At 42.0% G+C, this 25,751-nt stretch overlaps 1 long non-coding RNA gene across 2 annotated transcripts in view; it reads left to right on the top strand.

The window, feature by feature from the left end:
• Nucleotides 1-25,751, top strand: part of LOC118676207 — a 274,115-nt gene that overhangs the window by 140,718 nt on the left and 107,646 nt on the right. The window contains exons 3-4 of one of the 2 annotated variants that reach the window (XR_004974054.1): nucleotides 18,214-18,252; nucleotides 18,967-19,267. This is a non-coding gene — a long non-coding RNA (uncharacterized LOC118676207). Of the gene's footprint in view, nucleotides 1-18,213; nucleotides 18,253-18,966; nucleotides 19,268-25,751 lie in introns of those variants that run through there. The other variant, XR_004974055.1, reaches the window with a different exon arrangement.

Genomic DNA, 25,751 nt, shown 5'->3' with positions numbered 1-25,751 from the left:
AGAGAGAGAGAGACTTACCTAAGTCAGCTGTGGCTTGAACTTTCTTCTAAGCAGCACAGTCAATGGCTCTATGCGTGGCTGAGGAAATGTAAGACAGTTGTAGGCAGGGACTTGTAATTTTGGACATCCAATTATCAGGGTGAGAGGGAACCTGTATTATCTCTAAGCTATTCTATAAACTGTTACAATTTATTTTCCTTGTTTCATGAAGCAACATTCTTTTTAATTGGGGCAGAGGATGCCAAGAGTGTCCTTGATGTAGATCAGGGTGAGGGAGGGTAAAAGCTGCTGTTCTCCAGATGGGGCACGTACCCTGTGCTTTAGCATTATGAGATTTACAAATAGGACCTCCAAAATTTACACCACTGTAGGCATAATCGCCCTATTTTACAGATTAAGATGTTCCCGGGAAAAGGATGGGGGAAGAGCAGAATCCTAAAAATGTAAAATCATTTCCTGGGGAAAAAAATTACTGAGTTAACTGGAAGCCATGTGCTAGCAGTGACTAGATCACATTTTCTGCATCAAAAAAGTATGGAGCTTACCTGGCTGTGGTGGCTCAGTTGTTGAGCTTAGGCCCAGGAAGCAGGAGGTCACAGTTCGATTCCTGGTCAGGGCACATGCCCGGGGTTTTGGTCTCAGGCCCCAGTGTGGGGCGTGCAGGAGGCAGCCAAACAATGATTCTCTCTCATCATTGATGTTTCTATCTCTTTTTTTCTCTCCCTTCCTCTCTGAAATCAATAAAATATACTTAAATTTAAAAAAAGTATGTAGCTTGACAAAAAGGGAAACAGGGTTTTGTTTTGTTTTGCATACCAGTGGTTGAGATTAGTGAAATTAGTGCCCACCCCATGTGTACCTTTACAAATCTTTACCTTGTCTAGATGGTAAGCTCATTAAATACTTATTGGGTGTCTACCATGTGCATGGCATCTTGCTAAAAAGTAAGGGCTTCCATGGCTTGTTCATAATCAAATAATTCGGAGGGTCTTTCACTTTCCACCTCTGTCTAGGACTCCTATTCGTGCTTCAAGAGGCAGCAGGTACTTCATCTCCTCTTTGAAGCCTTCCCTGAATGCAACAGACATTAATCCACCCTGTCTGTAGTACATCTACCATAAAACTTATCCGTGTTTATTTGTTAGCATGCCTATCCCTTCCTGCTGGACTGTGAGACTGTGAATTCCTTGCCACAGGGACTGGTTCCTCTTTCCCTCTTCCCCAACCCCCACCGCCACCTGCCACCCCACAACACTCATTCCCTGGTTGTGGTTACATCAGCCTGGCTCTTAGCAGCAGTTCGTTAAGCTTGCTCAATGCATGTATTACTGTATACCAGTGAAGCAGAAAGTTATTTTTCTTCAAAGTCACTCACAATTAAAAGAATGACTAACTGAGCGATTGCTACTGCACCGTTTACATGCATTATCTAATTTAATCTTCCTGCAACTGTATTAGGCTGGTATTATTTCATTGGCTCCTGCATTTATAAGACTGTGCTCAGAGATATTAAGCAGCTAGCCCAGATCACTAAGTAAGTAATGGAATAGGAAACGAAACCTATTCTGCCTGACTCTGAAGTCATGTTTACACCACTAAGTTACATGGAGTCCCATTTAAAAAAAGAACTACGTCTTACAATGTCATATATTTACTTTTTTACACTCCTCTCAACAACATGTAATAGAGAATTGTACAAACATGGACTTTTCCAGTTCTGGGTACATATTACCTGTTAATATTTAGGTGGAGAGAAATTTCTCAATATCCTTCTAGTGTAATCATTAATATACTCATCATCCCCCAAGCTTTTATCATGTTAAAGAGGAGTGAAATAAATCAGACAGAGAAAGACAAATACCACGATTTCACTTATATGTAGAGTCTAAAAAACAAAATAAATTAATAAACAAAAAAAGCAAACAAATACAGAGAGCAAATTACTGGTTGGCAAATTTGGGGGTGTTGTGGGGGCTGGGTGAAAAAGGTGAAGAAATTAAGATGTACAAATTAGCAGTTACAAAATCATCATGGGGATGTAAAGTATAGCATAGGGAATATCCTAATATATATAAAGAGCTAAGTGCCTTCACGACTGAATGGGCGACCGGTCACCGTGAAGTGCATGGAGCACCTCTCGGTCCCCCCCTCTCCCCCAGCCCCAAGTTGCTCACCATGAGGGGGTGCTGGTGGCGGGGTGGGACTGGGGACTGTTGAGTGGTAGTGGCGGGCTGCTTCACGGGGTGACCCTGAGCTTAGCGGTGCAGTCACCTGGGAGGCAGGGAGTTTTGCAGTTGCAGGGTGGGGGGAGGGGGGAGTTTCGTGGAGCAGTGGCGGGGTTCACGAAGCATCCTGGGGTGGGGAGCTTCACTTAGCGTCGCAGGGTGGCAGAGGCCATGCGACGGAGGCCAGGCTAGGCTTAAGGACCCTAACCGCGCATGATTTCGTGTGTGCTGGGCCTCTCGTAGTAAATAATATTGTAATAACGATGTATGGTGTCAGGTGGGTAAAAGACTTACTGGGGTAAAACCCTTTGTAAGTTATATAAATGCCTAATTGCATGTTGTACACCGGAAACTAATATAATATTGTATGTTAACTGTCATTGGAAAATAAAGAATGAAAAAATTAATTATAAAAAGAAGAGAGCACACCAAGGGTCTAAAATGTCCTTAGAGCTTGAGACTTGAGGCTCAAGAGAGTCCATAAAAATGCCCAAGTGCCTGGTGGATATGATAGTCAGGCAGATCTGAGTATGTTTATTCTGATAAACTGTATCCCTGAAAAATCCGAGGCACATTCTTAGTCTCTCAATAGAGAGATGCAGCCTGGAAGAAAAACACAGACGACAGAGTGCCTGTGTGGGGGAATTCCTTCAGAGGGAGGCTGTTCACTCTGGGAGATGGTGAGCTCCCCTTTAGAAAAATAAATCCCTTGAGGGCAGGGATGGCGTGTCACCCCACAACACCTGCTCCTAGTACATAGTGCCCACTAGATCCGCTCAGCAAGTTTTTGTTGATGAAGCACTATCCATCCTCATATAGATCAGCTGGAGCCATATCCCCGAAGGAAATATTGTCATAAAAAATAGACTATTCCGTATTTGAAAATAAGATATAGATTGTGCTCAGCAAGGTGGAGGGAGGGGAAGGAGAAGCAGTGGGAGTCAGAATATCTGCATAAAAATCTAGACATCATCTTTTAAAGAGACTCTGGCAGCAGGGAGGGGAAAGCTGCGTGGCTCTATTAATAGTGAAATGGCAGGGCACACACTCTATGGAACTGTTCCATTTGGTGTGAGGGGAAGACGGCATCTTTTATTACCACACCTTCCCCCACCGATAGCTTTGTAGCAAAGAGCTGCCAACAGCATGCTGCAACATGACTAAAGCCCCACAGCACACGGAACTGCGAGATGGTATTCTTGCTCTGCCCATGGAAAATCCCACTTATAATGTCATCACATCCACGTGTAGCCCCGTGTGCATGAAGTGCAGCCTACCACCTGAGAATCTGCAGCTGAAATGAAGGGAGCTGGGTATATGTCTGAGGCAGGAAAGGAAAAAGAAAGAGAACCACAGCTTCTCACAAGCCAGCCATAAAGGTCATTTTGCTTATCAAACCCATTGATGTACTTAGCTTAACCCATTCTTTGAAACAATAAAAATGTTTCAGTGTCTTGGAAGCACTGAGCAGAGGATCAGCTTTTCTTTTTAAATCAAGAATGAGTGTGTGTGTGTGTGTGTGGGGGGTAAGTGGGGGGCAATGGGGCGATAAGGACACATATGTAATACCTTAATCAATAAAGAAAAAAATTAAAAAAAAAGAATGCTAAGGTCATTGCAGACATGTGCCATTCATGTTATTATTGCTTCAAAAGCTATACATAGTAATTACAGAAATCATTTGTAAAAAAGACGCTTTAAGAAACACTGATATTCCCACCCCTGCTAGATAACTACTCTTAACAATTTGATGAATATATTTGTGGAGCCATGAAAATGAACTCATGTTGTGAATATTGTTTTAGAACACTTTTTTTTTTTCACTTATAAACATATTGGGAACAATTTTCTGTGATTATATAGTTTTAAAAAATTAATTATAATAAAATTACATAAGAAAGTACACATTATATTACATCAAGGCACATATTTTAATATCATTTAAAATATTTTCATTGATTTCCGAGAAGAAGAGAGAGGGGGAAAGAGACAGAAACATCAATGAGGAGAAAGAATCATTGATTGGCTGCCTCCTGCATGCCCTCTACTGGGGATTGAGCCTGCAACCCCGGGCATGTGCCCTGACTAGGAGGTCACAGGAATTGAACTGTGACCTCCTGGTTTATAGGTTGATGCTCACCCACTGAGCCACACCAGACAGGCTTAACATCATTTTTAATATCTGTATAGTATTCCATTCTATGGGTATATCATAATTTAATAAGTGTTTCTTTTTTTAAGTGTTTCATTTTTAGAAATTCAGAGAACAGACTGACAGTTATCAGAGGGGAGGATACTTGGCAGGCTAGGTGAAATAAGTAAAGGTTCTTGGGCCTTTTATTGATAGATTTGGAGTTCCCTGATCCAACTGCAGCTTGTTTGAGAGATTTTAGCCTGAGACAGGACAGGCCATTCATATACAAAAGCCTCTGTACACAGCTTGGGTGGGGTTATAAATTGGATGAGGCAGGATCTTAGGGAATCACCAGGGCAGAGCAAATAGAAATGGCTCCCAGTCAGGCCTGCGATCTGGGAGGTCTCCGTATAGGAACAATGATCTTTGCGAGCACCTCTGTTCGGTAGAAAGCTGCCCCCGAGTTCCTGCACCAATGCCAGACAATCCAGTTCCTCTTCATATGTGTCTGTGTTCCCCAGAGCCTCACCCTGGTGCTGAAGCTCAGAGGAAGTGGGACCTTGTAAGTTCAGTTCGTGGTGTCGGCCTTTTAAGAGGAACAGCTGGGTCTCCAGCAGCCTCTGTGTCACTGAGTCCCAATCCGCACTGGTTTTTACCAGTCCATAGGGACTTCTTTTCCCAGCTTTGGGACCCTGGGCTGGGGGTCTGGTGTGGGGCTGGGACCCCTTGCTCTTCCAGGCAGCCTCTGCAGAGACAATCTCCCTCCCAATTAAAACAGTGGCACACGTGGGTGGTGGATCAGCCCCAGTCTCAATGTGCTTTCTTCTTTACTTCTCTAGTTGTTGGACTTCCATTCAGCCAGCTTTCCAGTGGTTCTGAGTGATGGTTCTGTATTTTAGTTGTAATTTTGATGTGGTTGTGGGAGGCAGTGAGTACAGGCATTTACCTACATTGCCATCTTCCCCTTGATTCTCTACTCTCAACTTGTTTTTTTACAGTAGCTGATATTGCTGTTGGATTTCTCTGTTTCTAAGTCAGGCATGTCACCCAGGGAAGAGGGAGCAGACCCTGTTAGCCCCTTATGGATCTGGGGGCAGGGAGGGCAGCTCTTCTCTTGTTCCTATCAACCTTATTTTCTGGTGTCTGAGCCCAGCACTATATTTACCTTGGCTTGATATCAGAATTTTAAATATTGATTTTTGAAGCATTGGACATGCATCCTGTTATGACATGGCTACTGCCTCTTATTCCCATTGACTCTGTTCTTTGACAATCATATTCCTTCCTCTTCTTTTCTGCATCAGTCCCCTTAGATCTTAGGTGTTTGACCCAGATTTGAGCCAGAGTATAGTGACTCTGTTCAAACTTAGTCTCAGAGTTCCAGATTTTCATTTTCAAAGATCCTGTTAAGGTAACATTGAATTTTTTACTCATAAATGTTATCACCCATTGCTGTCTGTGTGCCGGTGGCCATCTAAGATAAGCCTTGTGTGAAAGTTCCCTTGCTTATTAAATCTGCCACTGACTGCAAAAATCAATCAATCAATCAATCAATCAATCAAATAATTAAAGCCAGAACTGGGTTCAAATCCTGTTTTCCCTAACATACCAGCTCTGTAACCTGCTATTTTAACCTTTACAAAATTTAAAAAAGTTTTTAAAATTTATTTTTATTGTTGAAAGTATTACAAATGTCCCCCTTTCCTCCCCATAGGGCCCCCTCCACCTGCTCCAGCACTATTGTCTGTGTCCATGGGTTATGTATATCTATATATATAAAAACCTAATATGCAAATTGTCCCCTCGGGAGTTCGACCAGGAGACCGGGAGCTCAATTGCTCACTATGACATGCACTGACCACCAGGGGGTGGCACAAAATGAAGGAAGGCCCCAGCAGCAGCCGAGGAAAGGAGGCCCTGGCCGGCAGCCAGAAGAAAGGCCCCGATCAGCAGCCAGAAGGCCCTGATTGGCCCTGATCACCGGCCAGGCCTAGGGATCCTACCCGTGCATGAATTTCATGCACTGGGCCTCTGGTATGTATATAAATTTGTTGTTAATCTCTTCCCACTCCCATCATTCCTCCCTTCCTTCCCCCCATCTCATCTACCGATGGGCACCTGGGCTGTTTCTAAAACTTAGCTATTATAAATAGCACTGCTATGAACATAGGGGTGCATATATTCTTTCTGATTGGTGTTTTGGGATTCTTAGGATGTATTCCTAGAAGTGGTATCACTGGGTCAAATTAACCTTTAAGGCTGAGTTTCCTCATATATAAAATGGTGATAATAATAAAAATTTTCTTAAAAAATGAAAGTTTTCAGGATACCTAGCACGGTGCTTGGAGATAGTAGAAGCTTGATAAATGTTGGTTAAATTGGTGTGTTTTATTCTGTTTTCTTCTCTTCTACATCAGGTGACATGTTAGGTATAATCTTTTGGCGTGTTCACAGAATACGTGTTCTATAATCCACTAAAAAAACAAACAAACCACTATTATTCTTCCAAGGATCCTGTTAGAAATAGTTGATCCTGATCATCTGCTTTCGTAAGGTGTGTGATCTCATGTCACTGACTCAAGTTCTCAGTGCTGTCGGTCAAGGCTCTCCTTTGGCCTATATCATGCTTCACTGACATTCCCCGCCCAGCTCTACCCCAGATTGTGTCTAGGAAGCAGCTTTTGAGACGAAGTTTCAGTAGCTTCTTTATACAGCCATTCCTTCTTTCCTCCCTCAGGTATACGGACTACTTCCTCCTCTGTGGCCCCTTGGCACCCCATCAGTGCATCTCACATAGAACCTGCCAAATAAGGGTTCAAGGCCCTTATTTGTTATTGTAATCTTTCTTTCCCTTTGTGCCCCAAGATCCAGCATAGCATTTGGCATATAGTAAGTTTTTTTTAGAAATAACCCATATACACCTATATATCTATAATATACCTGTTTAATTGATTTCAGAGAGGAAGGGAGGAGAGAGATAGAAACATCAATGATGAAAATCATTGATCAGCTGCCTCCTGCATGCCCCCTACTGGGGATCAAGCCCACAACCCGGGCATGTGCCCTTGACCAAAATCAAATCCAGGACCCTTCAGTCCATAGGCCCACGCTCTATCCACTGAGCCAAACCAGCTAGGACTGGCATATAGTAAATGCTACATACATGTCTGGTGAAGGTATGAGTAATGAATGGTGAAAGAGAATAGTTATGATAGATGTCATTGCCACAGAAGTGTCCCACATGCTGTCTATGGAGCGCTCTAGGAGGCCAGATGGGACCTTCAAAAAGGGTTTGAACACCTGCTTCCTTGTTTTCTGTAGAGATAATCCTGTGGCTGAGAAAGGTTGAGAGGTGACTGAAATATTTGCTGAGCTAAGATGCTTCAGCTAAAATTTCAAATGGCTGTTTGTCTTTATAAACTTCTTGGGATGAATAAACTTAATTTGTATAATATACACTGAGCTCTGGTGGTGGCCCAAAAGTGGGTGTATGACCTCATGTGTATATTGTCCCCGAGGTATTCAGTGAATATTAAACTTGGTATATTGAAAAGGCCTCGGAAACACCAATATGTCTGAAAATTAAAACCCCTAATGTATTTTCTTAGTTTTTTGTATAGTTAAGATGTTCATCATTTCAATGACCCGTCTCATTTTAAAATTAAGGGAAGCAACTGATGGAATAAATAAATAAGTTGGGGAGAAGAGACAAATCTTTCTTATAGTCTAATTTTTGGATATGCCCCCCTCCAAATAATATACATAGACACTTCCCTCTCCAGGAGGTTCTCACCCACCACCCCCCTTGAGTGTGGGCTGGACTTAGTGACTCCCTTCCAACGAATGAATAAAGGAAAGGGAAGAATGGTGAACTCAGAGGGGAGAAACTTGGCAAACATTACCTTAACTAAGGTTGAAAGCTAATGTCACCGTCGCATCATGTGGATATGAGGTGCCCCTGATGTGAAGTGACAAGAAGGGCACGTCACCTCTGTTATTTGTTGCAAAAACACATAACCTTAGTCTAATCTTGAGAAAAAACAAGACATGCTACAGGATATGTGACTAGTACTTAATATAGTCAAGGTTGTGAAAAACAAGGAAAAGACTGAGAAACGGTCACAGATCAGGGGAGGCTGGGGAGACGTATAATGCAATGTGGTACCACAGGCTGGATCCTGGCACAGAGAGAGGACAGTAATGCAAAAACTGGTGGACTCCAAATAAAGTCTGGAGGTCGGTGAATGGCCTCTATCAACGTCGGTTTCTTAGTTTTGACAAAGGTACCATAGTAATGTAAGGTGTGAAAAATGGGGAAACCAGTAAGGGGTGTAATGAGAACTCCCTGCATTACTTTTGCCACTTTTCTGCAAGTAAAAATGTATTCTAAAATAGTTTATTTAAAAATAATATGGGAAGCAGGTCTTGCGCTCCCTTTATTTCTTTTTTAAACCCATAGTCAAATGACAGAAACCTTTCCCAGGTAGCTAGGGAAAAAATGAGCCCGTGTGAATTGCTTTGTATTGGGAAAGTCTGCTGTATTACAGATTAACTCCTATTGTACTGAAAACTTCCCAAGGAAAGCACTCAATTAGGGAAAAAACAAAGTGAAAAGAAAATATTCTCATTTTGCAGGTTATGTAATCCATAGTGGCATTTTTACAAGATAAAGACACATTTCTTTTAAGTGGTTAGGCTCAACAAGACAAGGATTGGTAGATTTTTCCTGCCTTTAAAAGCACTGTCCCCTGGCCTGGCCAGCATGGCTCAGTGGTTGAGCGTCAACCTATGAACCAGGAGGTTATGGTTCGATTCCGAGGTCAGGGCTCCTGCAGGAGGCGGCCAATCAATGATTCTCTTTCATCATTGATATTTCCATCTCAATCTCTCCCTGCCTCTCTGAAATCAATAAAAATATATTTTAGAAAAGGCATTGTCCCCTGGATTTTGGAAAAGCTTTAGTTATTACTTTCCTGGGTCAAGCAATTAAGGCTTTGGTAACCTGTAAGGACAATAGGGTAAATAATTCCTTTATTAGTCAACAAGTGCAATTTGTGTTTTGGCAGACATTAAATTTTTAAATATTCAGTGTGGGGGAAGAAAAGAATGGTACACAATCTCTGGCAATCTATCAGTGCTTGAAGAGAGAAAAGGTGAATTTTCTTGTGTACAGACTGAAAATACTCTCAGCCCAAATCACCGTTCTCCAGCTGTGATTAGGCAGAGAATGAAATTTTACAATGTTTACCTCTTTGATTTTTTCATTTTCAGTGCAGCATCGGCTCAATGTACATATCAGTTTTCATCCTTAAATGCGCGTGAAGCCAAACTGGGCGTTTGCGGAGCTCTAATCGCTGTATGATTTGATGTTACTGTGCAGTGAAGCTGTGCTAGTTAATTGTTTTCCTAACTGAATTTCCATCTCCTTTTCCCCCCTGCCCCCATTCTGCCTGAAGGAGTCCATAAAGCAAAAAACAAACAAACAAAAATCTCTCCAAAGCATCGTTTGCCAGGGTAGCAGCCTCGTCATAATATGGGCGATAATGATGATGGATAATTGTAATCCTTAAGTGGTTTCAGCTTATGGTTATTAGGGAAGGGAGTAAAGCGAGGATGGGTGTGCGGAAGGAAAACATGGTTTACTCTGCTTTAATTGCCTTTTCCAGCATTTCAAACAATAGAATGAGAAAGTCATCTCTTTGCATCTCTTGCTGGATTCTGTTCTAGTGTTGGTATATGGCCGTGGATTATAGTTCATTGGTACATTGTATGAGCATGATTACTGGAGGAAAATTCATGGTAACAAATGAGATATTTGATTAACTACTTTAAATAATGATCGATTTCTATGGCTTCCTGTACATTGCCTTTTTCATACTAATCAATAGCTTAGGCAATATATAAACAACAGCTTTCTGTAATAAATAATAGTATTATATAATGCTAGTTAAATTTAGAAATTGCTATTTTATTGCATCTCTCTCTCATAAAATTCAGTGCCAAATAGTAATTGAGATTGAGTTAGAGTCTCGTCATAATGCATTGCTTCACAAGCCCATCCAGGAATTGTTTTTTTCCAAAGACCTATATAGAGATCACCTAGCCCTAGCCGGGTTGGCTCAGTGAATAGAGTGTCGGCTTGCGGACTGAAGGGTCTCCGGTTCCTTTCGGGTCAAGGGCACATGCCTCAGCTGATCTCCAGTGGGAGGTGTGCAGGAGGCAGCCAATCAATGACTCTCTCTCATCATTGATGTTTTTGTCTCTCTCTCCCTACCCTTCCTCTCTGAAATCAATACAAATATATTTTAAAAAGAGAGAGAGAGAGCTCCCTAAAGCATTGGCCTGCAGACTGAAGGGTCCCGGGTTCGATTCTGGTCAAGGGCATATAACTTGGTTTCAGGTTCCATCCCTGGGTGCGTGTGGGAGGCAACGAATTGACGTGTCTCTCTCACATCAATGTTTCTTTCTCTGTCTCTCCCCTTCCCTTCCACTCTCTCTGCAAATCAATGGGAAAATGTCCTCAGGTGAGGATTAACAAAAAACAACAACAAAAAAGAGAGATCCCTTGGGTAATAATGGATGACTGAGGAAGACCAAGATGTGGAGGCAGCAAGGGGGAAGAAAAGAAAAAGGGTCTAAATGTGGTTAGAGGGAATGAAGGGAAAGAAAGAACATAAAAAGGTTATGTGGCCGGTTTCCTCTTCTGGATCCCAGTAAACAATTTTAATAGAAATGGGTGGGAGGCAAGAAGAGCCAATTGGAAAGTCTGAGAAGCAGGCCTCCTGTCCTCAGGAGAGCAAAATGTCTCCGACAATAAGATGGGAGATTTATTAGGAAGAAACAACATGTGCTGTTTTCCTCTCCCTGGTGTTCCTAAAGCCCTCACTCAGCTTGACAGGGGAATGTAGGCTCCAGTTAGCTTGAGTCGCTTCAGGAACATCACTGGCTGCTTTGAGAATACATGTCTACCGGCTACGAGTCAATTATCTCCGAGCCCCCATCCCCAAGGATAAACGCATTCCCCCACTCCTCAGATAATCCCATCATCTGCAAGAAAAATGAAGCTCTCCCAGGTGGCTGGAAGCAGACGGGGGAAATGGAGCTGCATTCCATTAGTTTTATAATTGGAAGGTGCACCCTCATCCCAAAGCAGAGTGATAAACAGTACCTCTTGCAGCACAGCTATCTGGAATGGCAATACTTCCTGTTGAAAAATATGCAGTGACTGTATTATGAATCTTCTTTATAAACTCCAATACACATGCTTTCAAAAGTGTAGCTCAAAATAGAATTGGGAAAGTAAGACTCACGTGGAAGAGGAAAGAATCAAATAAAGCCCAATTGGTAGACAAGGAAAGTAAAACCTGGAGGTGCTTCTGAAAGCGTTTAATTTGTGTGGCCTGGGAAGAACTGCTCTTCCTTTCCTGGAGTATCTGAAAGTGTCTCTTAAGCCAACCAGAGTAGCAGGAGAACTTCAATAGCAGCTCAGAACTACTATGGCTAACGGGTCTACATTTTTTTTTTTTTCTTTTCAACTTGGAATGAACTCTCATTTTTTGCTCTTCATTAAATTTTGCTTCCTCTTCACAGTCAACTCACATCCTACCTCTGTTTTAACTGACCCCACTCCCTGTGTTCTCTTCCTTTCTTTGAACTTTTATCACTAATGCCAAATGCTTTGATTATAAAGATTCTTTGATTTTTTAATAAGTGGATCATCTTTCCAAATAAAGGGTCAATTCTTAGAGGGCAGTGATCAGGTCCTGGCTTCTTTTGTGGATTCACCAATTAACTTGTCACAGTGATGAATTCATGGGTAATGATTAATAAATACTTGTTAGCCGGTTGATTGATTAAAAAAACATGAAAATCTCCAGTTATTTCCAATCTAGCATAGAACATTTTTCTTTTTTATTCTTTTCTAAAAAAATTTTGAAGATCTAATTGTCCTAATTTTTTAAAGGTTCCCATATTTTTATAATCTTTTTAATTTTTAAATTGTAGTTGACATACAATATTATATTAGTTTCAGGAGTACACCCCAGTGATTAGACATTATATAACTTAGTAAGTGATCATCCCAATAAATCTCGTACCCATCTGACACTACACATAGTTATTAGAATAGTATTGACTATATTCCCTGTGCTGTACTTTACATCCCCATGACTTCTCTGTAACAAGCAATTTGTACTTCTTGATCCCTTTACCTTTTTTACGCATTCACCAAACCCCCTCCCATCTGGCAGCTGTCAAAATGTTCTCTGTATCTAGGAGTCTGTTTCTGTTCTGTTTGTTTGTTTATTTATTTATTTATTTGTTAGATTTAATTGTTGATAGATATGTATTTATTGCAATTTCATTGTTCATAATTTTTACCTTTTTCTCTTTTTTCTTCTTAAAGACCCTTTAACATTTCATGTTATACTGGTTTGGTAGTGATGAACTTTAGCTTTTTCTTGTATGGGAAGCTCTTTTTATGTCCTTCGATTCAAAATGACAGTTTTGCTGGACAGAGTAATCTTGGTTGAGGTCTTTGCTTTTCATCACTTTGAATATTTCTTTAAAAAACTCTTTTACTATTTTTTAGAAAGAGAAAGGAAGGGAAGGAGGGAAAGAGGGAGGGAGGGAAGGAAGGAGAGAGAGAGAGACATTGATTGGTTGTCTCTCGCATGCTCCCCAACTGGAAATCAAACCCAAAACCTGGGCATGTGTCCTGACCAAGAATCAAACCTGCCACCTCTTGGTGTACAGGACAAAGCTCCAACCAGCTGAGCCATACTGGCCAGGGCATCACTTTGAATATTTCTTGCTGTTATTTGTCTTGTAGGGCTTAGTGACACCACCTCCCCAGTTACCCAAGCTGGGTGCTTCAAGTGCATCCCTCACCCCCATGTGGGCTGTGTACACCTTTCTGTTGTACTTGAGCCTTGAATATTGTTGGGCATGTTAATGGGAGGGATTTACCCCTAGGCTGATTGGATATGAGTACTGAATGTGACCACAGTAGAGGATCAGCTGTGTAGGGGCTGACCCCACAGAGTAGGACTTACTTAGGTGGGGCTCTGGTGCCCAATGAGTATGCATCACTTATGGAGGTGGTTGGGTGGTGCTTGGGTGTGGTTTGAAACTGTCTACTAGATGCACTGGCTTTGGGGCCTCCCAGGAGGAGCAGGCCAAGGTCAGCTGCCACCTGTGTTCTGCCTGGGGCCACCCAACATGAGCTACAAAGAGATCTGCAGATTGCTACTACTTGTGCTGGGCTTGGATGTGCCCAGGAGAGGCCAAGCTGTGAACCAAGGCTGGATGCTGTGAGTGCCAGGCCTGGGGCCACTTAGCAAGTGGTGCAGGGCATACTGAGGCCTGATGCAGAGCATACTGAGGTTTAAGAAAAGGAACAGTGGCCTCTGCCAGCACTTTGAGCTGGCAGAAAGCTGCCCCCATCTAGTTCTTGCCCTAATGCCAGACAATTCAGATCTTCCTCCTGTGTCCCTGATTCCTTTCAAGATGCTGCCCCATCACTGGAGCGCAGAGGAAGTGAATCTGAGCAAGTCTGTATACAGGTCCTTTAAGAGAAACGCCTGGGACTCCTGCAGCCTCAGTCTCCTTTAGCCTCAATCCTCGCTGGTTTTTACAGCCAGAAGTTATGGGAACCTTGGGCTGGGGGATGTGGTGTTGGTTCGGGACCCCTCACTCCTTAGAGGAGAACTCTGAGGCTGAGATATCTGTTCAGATTTTTATTTGCCACATGCCTGTTCTGGTTTCTACCCCTCCTACCAGTCTCCATGTGTCTTCATCTTTAAAGCCCTAGTTATAGGGCTTCCATTCAGCTAGATTTCAGGTAATTATGCATGATGGTTGTTCTGTAGTTTAGTTGTGATTTTCGATGTGGTTGTGGGAAGGATTTGAGTACTGTGTTTACCTTTGCTGCCATCTTGACCGGAAGTCTTAAATGTCTTCATTAAGCAATTCACAAATTGAGTAGCATCCCATCTCAGAAGTAAAAGGTGCTCTGAACACAGGGCATTTTCTTATGGCAGGTATAGTCACTTAGGAAAAGTGTTGGGATGATCATGCATCATTAAGCTCCAAATCAGTGCCCAGACAAGGGACAACATGCTCAATCAGTCTGTCAATCAGGATCCAATAGGGGAAGCCTTAAACATAGAATTTAGAGTGTATTTGCTTCTACTGTCTCAAAGTCCTAACTGGATCTCCTCTCCTATGATTCCTCTTCAGGCAAATTATCTTCCTTTTGGACATTCCTCTCTTCTGTTGACCATTTGGAACAGACTAATTAATCTGGCTTTGCTAGGGCTATATTATTGGATTGGGTCATAACTAAAGATTTGAATGACTGGAATAGGGGTAGCTTTGGCAGCATTTGGAATTCCTCAAAAGTGAAATAAGTTAATGATTTGTAGACCTGGGATTAAACTTTGTACCTAAAAGTGTAATTATGATTTAGAGTTACCAGTGAAACAAACAGTGAAGCAATGTATATAATCATATCTTACAGGACACTGCAGCCCACAATGATGGACTCAAGCATGTGTGGATTATGCTAATAGAAATCTCAGGTTGAAGCCTTTACCAACCTCATAAATGGAAACCTGGTCCTCCAAAATTCTCATTGACAGTGTTCCCAGGGTGGTTCCAATGCATTTTGTGGGAGCATTCATGGTCCTCTCTTTGCTAATATGAAGTCATCATTCACCCTTCACACTCATACCATGGCTTTGTTAGTTACTGTATTGCTGCCACCTCTATTGATAATAGGGTTCCCACAGGCACTGCCTTGATGATCAAGTATTTCAAGTCCTCTAATTTGGGATTCAGGAACATGAGTAGGTGTTATGAATCTCTTTCAATTCATTAAAAAAGGACAACTGATTATTTGACTATTATTCATTTATTCATTCAACACCTCAGTCCAGAAGAGATTAGCTAGCAACAGTGTACTAAATGAAAGAAAGGATACAACAAAGAGCTGTGGAAATCAGGACCAAAGTAGAATGTAGGTAGGAAACTAATAAAGCAAAGAATGAGCATGGTATAAGAAAAGGCATATGATAGGTGTATGGTCCTGGAGAGTTTCTGGATGGGGGATATAAGTTTAGCTTAACAATTTCTAGCAGCCATAACAAAGATGGAAATCAAAGAGGAAGATAATTTACTCTGTTCATATTTGTAAACAAGGTGACCATTTAGGAGAATTCAGCTTTTCTTGATACTGAGAGTAACAGGAAACGGGTCTTGGTGAAAAGGATACTGTGTCAAGGTAGTGGATGATGCTTTCAACAACATCTTTGTGTGAGATTTGTCTTGTCTTTCAGTGTTAGATTATAATGTCCTTCAATGTCAAGATGATGATTGTATAGTTCACTAGTGTTCTTGCTTGATCCAAAGCTGAAATTTGAATTGTCTGGGGGAATTGACATATTTGCATACTCTCCAGACACCCTTCCATCAATATTATTTTGGGCAAGTGCTTCCTACTTCTCTTAGCTCCTAAGAGGCAGTCTAGTGAGTGGTTAAGCATGCAGACTCTGGACTCAGACTCCCTGGATTCAGATCCCAGCTCTACTACAATGACCCTCAGTTTCTTCATCATGGAAAAAGGATAATGCATTCCTCATAGAGATGTTATCAGTAGGAAATGAGATAATGTATATAAAGTGCTGAGTAATGGGAGTGCTCAAGAAATGTGAACCATTAAGATTAGACCACAGAATGGCTTTATAGTCTCAGTGCTTTTCAGGTAGATATAGTTTGCCCTTTTTAGTTGCCTCTCTTTTTTCCTTTCAGGTATAGGAAGAGAGTCAGAATATCACCATAAGACCTTGACTCCTCTTGCCTTCATCGAAATCGGGTCCCTAGACTGAGCTCGTGGCCTTGATCCTTTATCCCCGCCATTTGGCACCCACAGTGGCATTTAAGGGACAGCCTTGTTTTCCTCTTTGTTTAGAGAATTTTCAGACTTGAGTCTTTTAGTTTTAAGATGACCCTTCATTCTGCATGAAGTTTATCAGTTCCTTTTGGAAAACTCTGGTTAGTCTGCCTTGACCTACCTACATTTCTGAGACTAAGTCTTCTTTTGAGACGCTTGATACTCATGAATTGGTAGACGACACTAGGGCCAGAGAAGGCACATAGGACCCTATCTTCAGTCAACAGGGTATTTTATAATCAATGTGAACACTTTCTGGTTATGTACTCTTTAATTTCCACTGTTGCTACCATGGGTTTCATTCATGCAGTTGTAATACCAAAGTCACATTAGAGTTGTTGCAAAAAGAAAAATCAATATAATACTGATCCTGTCTTTATAGAAGATTTTTGTTTAAAATAGATAGATTTCTACATTACTTTTGCTATATTAAAATATTAGTTATCTTGATTACTGAGTTTTTTTGGCATCTCTTAAATTTTAGATCCAAGGCCAATACCTCACTCTCCTTACACTGTCCTGGCCCTGTGTGCTGATCCAGTGATTTGTTACTGGCCTGGCTCTTGAAGATATTTGACCTCTGAACCCTAGGGCAGTTATTCCCAAATGCAGGCCTATGATGAAAATTTCACCCAATTGAGGAGACATAAGAAAATGAAGAACAATGTATTAAATCCGTTGACAAGTTAATTTGAAATAACAACATAATGCCTTTCTTAGTCTTTTTTTTTTTTTTTTTTTAAATCCTCACCCAAAGACATGCTCTTATTGATCTCCCTGGACAAACATCAATCAGTTGCCTCCCCTATGCACCCCGACTGGGGATCAAATCCACAACCTCGGTATGTGCCCTGACAGGGAATCAAACCCATGACCTTTCAGTGTATGGGATGACACTCCAACCAACTGAACAACATAGGCCAGGGTACCTTTCTTAGTCTTTTTGAGTTAAAATACAATTTATTAAAAACCCAGACCCTGCAAAAGTGATCATTTATTAAGTATAGTAATGATGCTTACTCTAGATGGTAGTATCTATTAGCATCATTTAAATATGTCTTTATTGAACAAAATAAAAAATGTGCTGACTCAATTAAAAAAATTAACTGCTCTAGGAAAAGCCACATGTGGGTGAACCTCTGCTCTAGGAGCTTGGTTATCCCTCACACCCTAGAACAGATTAGGAATAGCCACTGGGAGTGGTAACCGGAAGTCTGGCAAGAAGTGAAATGTGAGGCAGGTGGCTGAGAGGAAATGAGGCTCATGCTAGGGATGACAGATGCAGATGGGTGACAACCTCCCATGTGTTCAACCAGGATAGGCACTCATGGATGCAGAGGCCCTGAAGCAGGTGCCGGGATATGAAAACAGGTCCAAAACAAGAGCAAATATGCAGCTGCGGTAGCCCAGGAAGCATTGCGCATGTGCACGTGGGCTCAGAGAATTCTGCTAGAGGTCTGGCTGTCTTCCGACTGACTTTTATTCCTGCTCTTTCCTCAAAGTGCTTTCAAAGCACTAAGCGGCAACCTCAGAGAGATTTTCTTAGGAGAAGAAGGATATTTTCTAGTTTATCTGGTGAGTTGATAAAACCAAGAAGGATGAGGATGCATTGAATATGGAAGTATTCCTGGAGAGCTAAAGCCACAGCTCCCATTGTAGTTGTGAAAAGAATCCTCACTTTCCCTAGCAGGTAGCAGACAAGTGGTACTCACCAAGGAGCATGCTAGCCAGGGATTGTAGATTAGTTCAAGAAAGTAAATCCAAGGCTGGTGTTTCCATGTAGATATTCATAAGAATGCTCCCTAGCTTTGAAAAAGTAGAGATTGTGTTTGCTAGCTTTGAAAAAGTAGAGATTTTATTTTTCTTATTGTTGCTCATTATGGTTTTCTTTCTTTTTTTTTAAGTTGGAGATAAGTTTGAAGTTGGAATCAGACAACTCAAATGTAAGTTTGGGCTTTTTCATATACTCTGGTAGTTGCATTACTTCAACGAGGTCGCTGCATTCCCTGAGGCCCCGTCTTCCTCATCTGTATAAAGAAGGAGTTGAACTTTATTAGATTTTCTTCAATTCCAAATTGTTATGATTTGTTATAATTTTTATGATGACCTAGAGGGAACACCTACATGCTCCTGGCAAGCATCGCTTGCCTCCTCTTTGAAGTTCAGAGAAATGCCCTGGATGAGAACTGCCTGTAGGGAAATTTCCACCCCCAGCCCGGAAATGTTTGCTATGCTACTTCTCATGGTATTAAGTTTTTTGGGACTATGGGAAGGTTATGGAACCACTTGGGGCCTTAATCTGCTACATCTATGAGACACTATGTTTTTATTCCCGTGTCACAACCTTAATGTTTCCTAGATGAAAAAAATTATTTGTTTAATTTGATAACATGAGTGTTAACAAATAAATAGAGATAGGGTCTCTAGAAGTAGGATTCACTTAGCAGGCTATACACAACAGTCCCACTCCTCATGGGCAAATCTTGTCTACTCCAAAGCACCTGGAACTGTACTAGTTAGTCTTTGGTTTAGGATTTTCTCTCTCTTTGCGCTGCCCTTTAACCAGGTATAGCTTGATGTTTTTGTTTTTCTCCCTTTATCAGTTAGGGTGGTTTTACTCCTGTGTGTATCCAATCACATGTGCACTCTTTTTCCAGTGTTCCTGTCCTCTGGCAAGTCCAGTCAACCCTGAACTGAGCAGTGCGGCAGCATCCAGCTGACCCAGAAACCCAGCTCTGAGACTATGGAAATTTTATATTGAAGAGTCTCAAAAGTTCCAAGGACCATAAAGTTTTCAAATAAAAAAGCACTCTCAAGAGTGGGAATTCAGGGAGCTAATTCTTTAATTTGATTAAGAAGTGATCACCAGCCCTAGCCGGTTTGGCTCAGTGGATAGAACGTTGGCCTGTGGACTAAAGGGTCCCAGGCTCGATTCCGGTCATGGGCACCTGCCCTGGGTTGTGGGCTTGATCCCCAGTGTGGGGCATGCAGGAGGCAGCTGGTCAATGATTCTCTCTCATCATTGATGTTTTTATCTCTCTCTCCCTCTCCCTTCCTCTCTGAAATCCACAGAAATATATTAAAAAAAGAAGTGATCACTAACATTTGAATAGGTCTGCTCTAGTGGCTTTGTGAAATGCAATCAACATTGTATAATGTTCACTGTCCTTGAGCTGACACCTTAGGAAACAATCCTCAGCACTAACTTTATATGGTGTTGCTTGTTTTTATTTTTTAAAGAAGCTATCTATTTTAAGAATATATTTTCTCTACTCGGTCTTTTTCTTAGTGATAAGATGGGGGTGGAAAAAATAGTTACACTTGAACATAACATCTTGTTTCCTACAGGCGGCTAGTTGCCAATTGAGCAGGAGTCCTGTGAAATAGCAGGTGGATATTTACCCACAAGCAAGTGGGAACTGAGGAGCCGAGAAAGGCCCCTGGAAAGAACTTGTTATTGTCAATAAAACAATGGTTAGCAACTTGGGGTGTCCTCATGCAGTGATTTTGTACCCATTTTTAGTTGAAAACCCTGACCTGTCCTTTTCCAACTCTTCCTATATATAAAGTAAAGCTACTCATATCTCTGCTCATACTTGCATTTACTTTGGTGGGCTAAGCAGAGCTATATATTCTTAGTTAGCCTATGCAACAGCTGGTGGGTTGGACATCTCCAGTGTTTACATCCTTCAGTGATCCCATGTGACTTCCTCCCTGAGCCATCTCTGACTGTCCAGGCAGAGTCTGCTGTTTCCTCCCCGTGCTTCCCCACTCTGCTGGTTTCTGTCATAGTGCTGATTTTAGCGTGTGATAATTATTTGTTTGTATGTCTCTCTCCCTGGCTGTTCTATCTTTAGAGGTAGAGAACCTGGAAGGTTCTCAATAAATGTTTGTTGGATGAGTGAATCAATGTGTGAAAGATGAATGAATGATGGAAGAGAGAGCTATCTCCTCATTAGTAGTTGCCTTTCTGAGTTACTGTCCATCACCATGAGACCCCCAAAATTTGGTGCTAGGGTGACCACCCTGGCTCAGGATAGCCAAGGGACTGCTCTGTCCCATGTTCTACACCAGTGGTTCTCAACCTTCTGGCCCTTTAAATACAGTTTCTCATGTTGTGACCCAACCATAAAATTGTTTTCGTTGCTACTTCATAACTGTAATGTTGCTACTGTTATGAATCGTAATGTAAATATCTGATATGCAGGATGGTCTTAGCCGACCCCTGTGAAAGGGTTGTTTGACTGCCAAAGAGGTCGTGACCCACAGATTGAGAACTGAGGCTTTTCTACATTGAGGCTTTAGTTGCAAGTAATGATGAATTTTTTTTGGAAAGAGGCTTTAGAGCCAGACTGTTGAGGAATTTAGACACTATTTTAAAGGCAATATGGAGCCATTTAAAGTTTTTCAGCTGAGGAATGAAGTAGTGAAAACTTTAAAAAGATTAATCTGGCAGATGTGTATAGCATGGTTTATAGGAGGGAAAAAAGTACCCACAAGGAGGTGGTATAGTCCCTGTAGGAAAAATCTCCACATGTGGAATGATAGTGACTAAAAAATCTAGTGTTCATCTGAAACCAACTGAAAATTTGCATATTAAAATGTAAACTGATTCTCTGTGTAGCTAAGGAGAAATCCTAGATCAGTGAGCTCCGATTGGGTCCTTAAATTGATTTTAATGGTGCAGTTTTTGTTTGTCCTGTTCTAATCAGAGCTATATATTCTTTGTTCACCTATGCAAGGTAGGAAGGGTGAACTATGCCAGCAGGCTCCTATATGCAACTTGAGGCCCGGTGCATGAATTCATGTATGGGTGGGGTCTCTTGCCCTGGCTGGTGATTGGGGCTGATTGGGCCGGCTGCGGGGAGCGGGTGGGGGAGGATGGCTGGCCTGCCCAAATCAGGGTCATTGGGGCCAGTCGGCCTGGGGGGGGGGGGGGGAGACACTGTGGGAGGTTGGCCAGCCACAGGAGGTTGGCTGTGGGAGCACACTGACCACTAGGGGGCAGCTCCTGCATTGAGTGTCTTCCCCCTGGTGGTCAGTGCACATCATAGCAACCGGTTGACCGGTGGTTCTGTCGTTTGGTCATTTAGGCTTTTTTATATATAGACTAGGGGCCCAGTGCACAAATTCGTGCACCTTGAAAGGAACTGTGGGCCGCGAGGCCATGGTGGGCACAGGGGTGGGTCTTGGCCCATCCTCTGAGCCCCCGCCCAGCCCCTCCCACTGTGGCCTCCGGTCTCCTGCTGCCACTGCTCCCACGCACTGACGACACAAGCCCTGCTTGCACCCGCTGATGAGGTGGAGCGATTGGGCCCGGTGCCCAGCAGCATGTGCCATCAGCGGGTATGAGCAATGGCTGCTGCCCTGATCACCCCTCAGGAGCAGGAGGAGGTGGAGAAGCCCTCAGGGGTGACCGGGGCCAGCGCCGGGCGCTGGCAGTGGGTGTGAGCGCTGGGCAGGACTGCAGCACACAGGAGCAAAGAATTTTCAGTAACCACCAGAGGCTCACCCTGATGACAGCCACCGGCACCCTGCCTTGGTCTGGCGCCCCCGCTCACCTCCACCATCCTGCCGTGGCCAATGCCCACCATGTTCCGTGTGCGCCCCTTGGTGGTTAGTGCATGTCACATTGACCGTTGTCCTGCTGTTCGATCTATTTGCATATTAGCCTTTTATTATATAGGATAGGCATCCATTCTTAACCAGCAGCTTAGGATTTACAGAAGTTTCTAGGTAGACCTCTAATACCCTGGGCATTCATCAATGAATATTCACAAGAGTATTGAAAACAAACAGTAAATCAGAGCATCTGGCAACTGGGACCCAATTTTGCCACTTGTTTTGTGATCTTGAAAAAATTAATTTATCTCCTTAAGCCTCAGTTTTGTCAACTGTAAAATGGAAATGGTATAGTATCCCTTTAGGGTTGTTGTGAGGATTAGTGAAACAATACAAGTAAACATAGTAAACTCCAACTCATTTAATTGTGTTTGTAGTTGCTATTTGTTTTAGTTGCCAAGAGACTTAAAATAAGAGATTAAACCTCTGTTCCCTTAGGAGGCTTGAGGTCTATTAGCCGGTCTAGATTGGTGATTTTCTTTCTGCATCAGATACCAATTTAATAGGCACTGAGGATACAAACATTTCATATTCAGTTTTAAAAGGACCAACAGAAGAAATGGGCAATCATAGAGATAATTTTTGGGATATTTAAAACTCAAAGGACTTTGATCTTTAATTTTTATTGATTCACAGATATGACATGAAAAATATTGTTGAGATTTAAAAAAATTGTACTAATGAATTGGAATGGGAAAACTATGGTTTTTGAAGAGTTTCAAAAGAGAAATGTTGAATTTTGATAATACCTGTGAATGTTCTCTGTGGTTATGTGCTGGAAACTGACATGCTACATTCTCCTGTGTTTGTTTGAACCTAACAAGTTGCAAAAGCAATATTTTCTATTCGAATATAAGAAGGAAATATAGGACTGCGACCATTCCTGTCTGGGCCCTCTTGAGGACTTCCCCAATAATACCTAATCCCAAGTACCTAGGCTTCTCCAGTCTTGCTTTCTATTTAAACCTTTTGTTTTGAAATAATTTTAGACATTGAAAAATTACAAAAATAGTATAGAGAATTCCCATATACGTTGTGTGCAGCTTCTTTTATTGTTCTGTCCTATATAACCATTTAACAATAATCAAAGACAAGACATTGATAGGGCAGTTCCATTAGCTAAACTACTGACTTTATTTGCATTTCCACAGTCCCTCCAGTCATGTGTTTTAGTTGTTCTGGGAGCCAGTCCAGGATCTCACCTTACACTTAGTGTCTTGTCTTCTTTGTCTCTTGTAATCTGTGACAGTTTCTTGGCCTTTCCTTGCCTTTCATGACCTTGACACTCTCGAAGATACCTGGTCAGGTATTTTCTAGACTGTTGTTCAATTTGAGTTTGTATGATGTAGTCTCGTGGCAAGAGGGAAGTTCAGCTTTTTGGGGGGCAAGAATACCACAAAAGTGACATGTGCTTCTCACACAGGACATCATATCAGAGGGTTCACGGTGTTGATGTGTCTCATTGATGGTAATGTTAACCTTGGTCCAGACTTTTTCATTGTAAAGCTACTGTTTTCCTCTTGGTAATTAATAATTATCTGGAAGGAGATACTTTGAGACCATACAAATATTCTTCTCAAGCTTTTACCTGTGAATTTTAGCATCCGTTGGTGGGTCTTGTCTGGATCAATGATTTTCTATTCCCCTCACCCCTTATGCATCATTAATTGGAATTCTTATGTGAGGGAATTGATAATCACTTGATAAAATTTACCTATGACTTCTCAAGGAAGACTTTGCAGTTTAAAACTGATCTTACCATTTAAAAAATCATTTTCTTTTGCTTATTGTAAACACAATATAGATTCAATGTGAAAAGCCAAAGATAACACAGGTTTAAAAAAAATCCATAATTTCTCTTACAGACAACCATCTTAATATCTTAGACTCGAGTCTATGTTTCAATGTATTTTTCTGTGCATATGTATATATAGTTAAAGAAAAAGTGAATCACGTAGTGCAGAATAGTTTGTAAATCTTCTTCGGCTTAATCATACATTGTGAACATCTTTCTATAGAAATAGATACATTTCCATAACACTTTTTAAAGGCAGCGTGGATGTGTCAGAATTTAATGAATCACTTACTATTAGGTATTTTCATTGCATTTTAGCTTTTCCTTTTTACCAACAATGGTGTGATGACCATCCCTGCGCCATCATCTTCATGTATAGAAAACAGTGTGGGTCAAGGACAGCAGCAGCGTTTATGGACCTCGCACATCTTGCTGGGTGTCCTGGTGCTGAGCACGCAGATGCTCGAGCTCACCTTATCCTTACGACAGCCGTGTGCGATGGCTCTTTCTACTTCTCTCTTTTAACATCCTAGGAAGTTGAGGTTCACATTTAGTAACTTGTCCACAGTGTCATCCAGCTAATCAGTGGAATTAGGGCCTGGACTCAGATTCTGTTGACAAAAAGCACTGGTTCTTAACGGCAACACCATATTGATCCATTTAAATTACTGTCTCATGTCAATTCCTAGAAGTGGGATTTCTGGTTTAAGAAAGTATGCATATTTTAAAGACTTTTGATACATAGTTTCCAATTGCCTTCCAGAAAAGCAGCTCAGGTTGACATTCTACTCCCAGCCCAGGATGGGTGTGTGCGCTCATTTCCCTGACACATGGCCATACAGAGGTTCCTCCACTGACCAGGGATTACTTCCCGATAACCCCATTGGACACGGAAAACACCAAAAGTCGAAACTGCATTTAATACACCTAACTTATTGAACATCCTAGCTCAGCCTAGCCCACCGTAAACATGCTCCCAACACTTACATTAGCCCGCAGTTGGCCAAAATCATCTTACTGTCACTGCCCAGCATCACAGGGGAGAATTATATCCCATATACATGAGAAAAGATAAAATTTCAAAATTTGAAGTATGGTTTCTATTAAATATGTACCACGTTGGCACCATCGTAAAGTCAAAAAATTCTAAGTCAAACCATTGTAAGACCATCCATACTGCGTTTCAGAATTTTAAAAAACACACCAAAAAAACAAAACAAACCAAAACAAAACACACACACACACACACACACACACACACACACACACACACACACACAAATCGCACACACAACTCTTTGTTAAGAAAGGTTTTTAAGGGGGGTTGTCTCCCTAGAGGGAAGTCTGGTGTAGTTTTTCTTGGCTTCTCACACTTCCCTTGGCCCCCGATCCAGAATTCCAGGGTGTGGAGCCCAAAGCACATAGCCATGGAATAAGTGAGTGAACAGATGAAGAGATGGCTACACCTGCCTCTGCTGGTGGCCTCCGCATGGCCACCTCCCCTTTCAGTGGCTTTGGACGGAGACCTCAGGGAGTGGCCACAGCGCCTGTCCTGACCTCAGTGAGAGGCGGGGCCTCGCCCAGGTGAGGAGGCGGGAATAAACAAAGCCCCAGAGACCACGCTGTAGTTTCCAGCTACTCCTTTGAATGTGTAAAACTGTCTTCTGGATCTGCTTACGATACATGTAATTTCTGACTCAGCAGAAAGTTTGGAATTTAGTCATTTCCAAAAAAACTCAATCCAACTCACAATTTTCTCAGCAAGTGCAGGTTTATAATTCAGTCACTTTGAAGTTCAAATTTCCCCTCAGATCTTTTCCGTCTTCCCCACCCCCTCCTCCCTGGGGTGAATTCTAGTCTTTTAGATGTTTGTGTAACCGCCTTGGAGGACATTCTCTGCCTCTTCTCTTGGACCTGTCTTGGACTTTTGCCCTTTGTCTGCAGACGCAGCTTGGTATGGCCCCTGGGCTCCTGGGCTGGCTGTTCCGATGTAATCGCACCTGCACCTGTGCCCTGTGAACTGAC

This window comes from Myotis myotis, unplaced genomic scaffold, assembly GCF_014108235.1.
Source record: "Myotis myotis isolate mMyoMyo1 unplaced genomic scaffold, mMyoMyo1.p scaffold_m19_p_2, whole genome shotgun sequence".
NCBI classification, from domain to species: domain Eukaryota; kingdom Metazoa; phylum Chordata; class Mammalia; order Chiroptera; family Vespertilionidae; genus Myotis; species Myotis myotis.
Note: the sequence above shows the minus strand (reverse complement) of the source record. Positions and strands in the feature narration are given on the sequence as shown.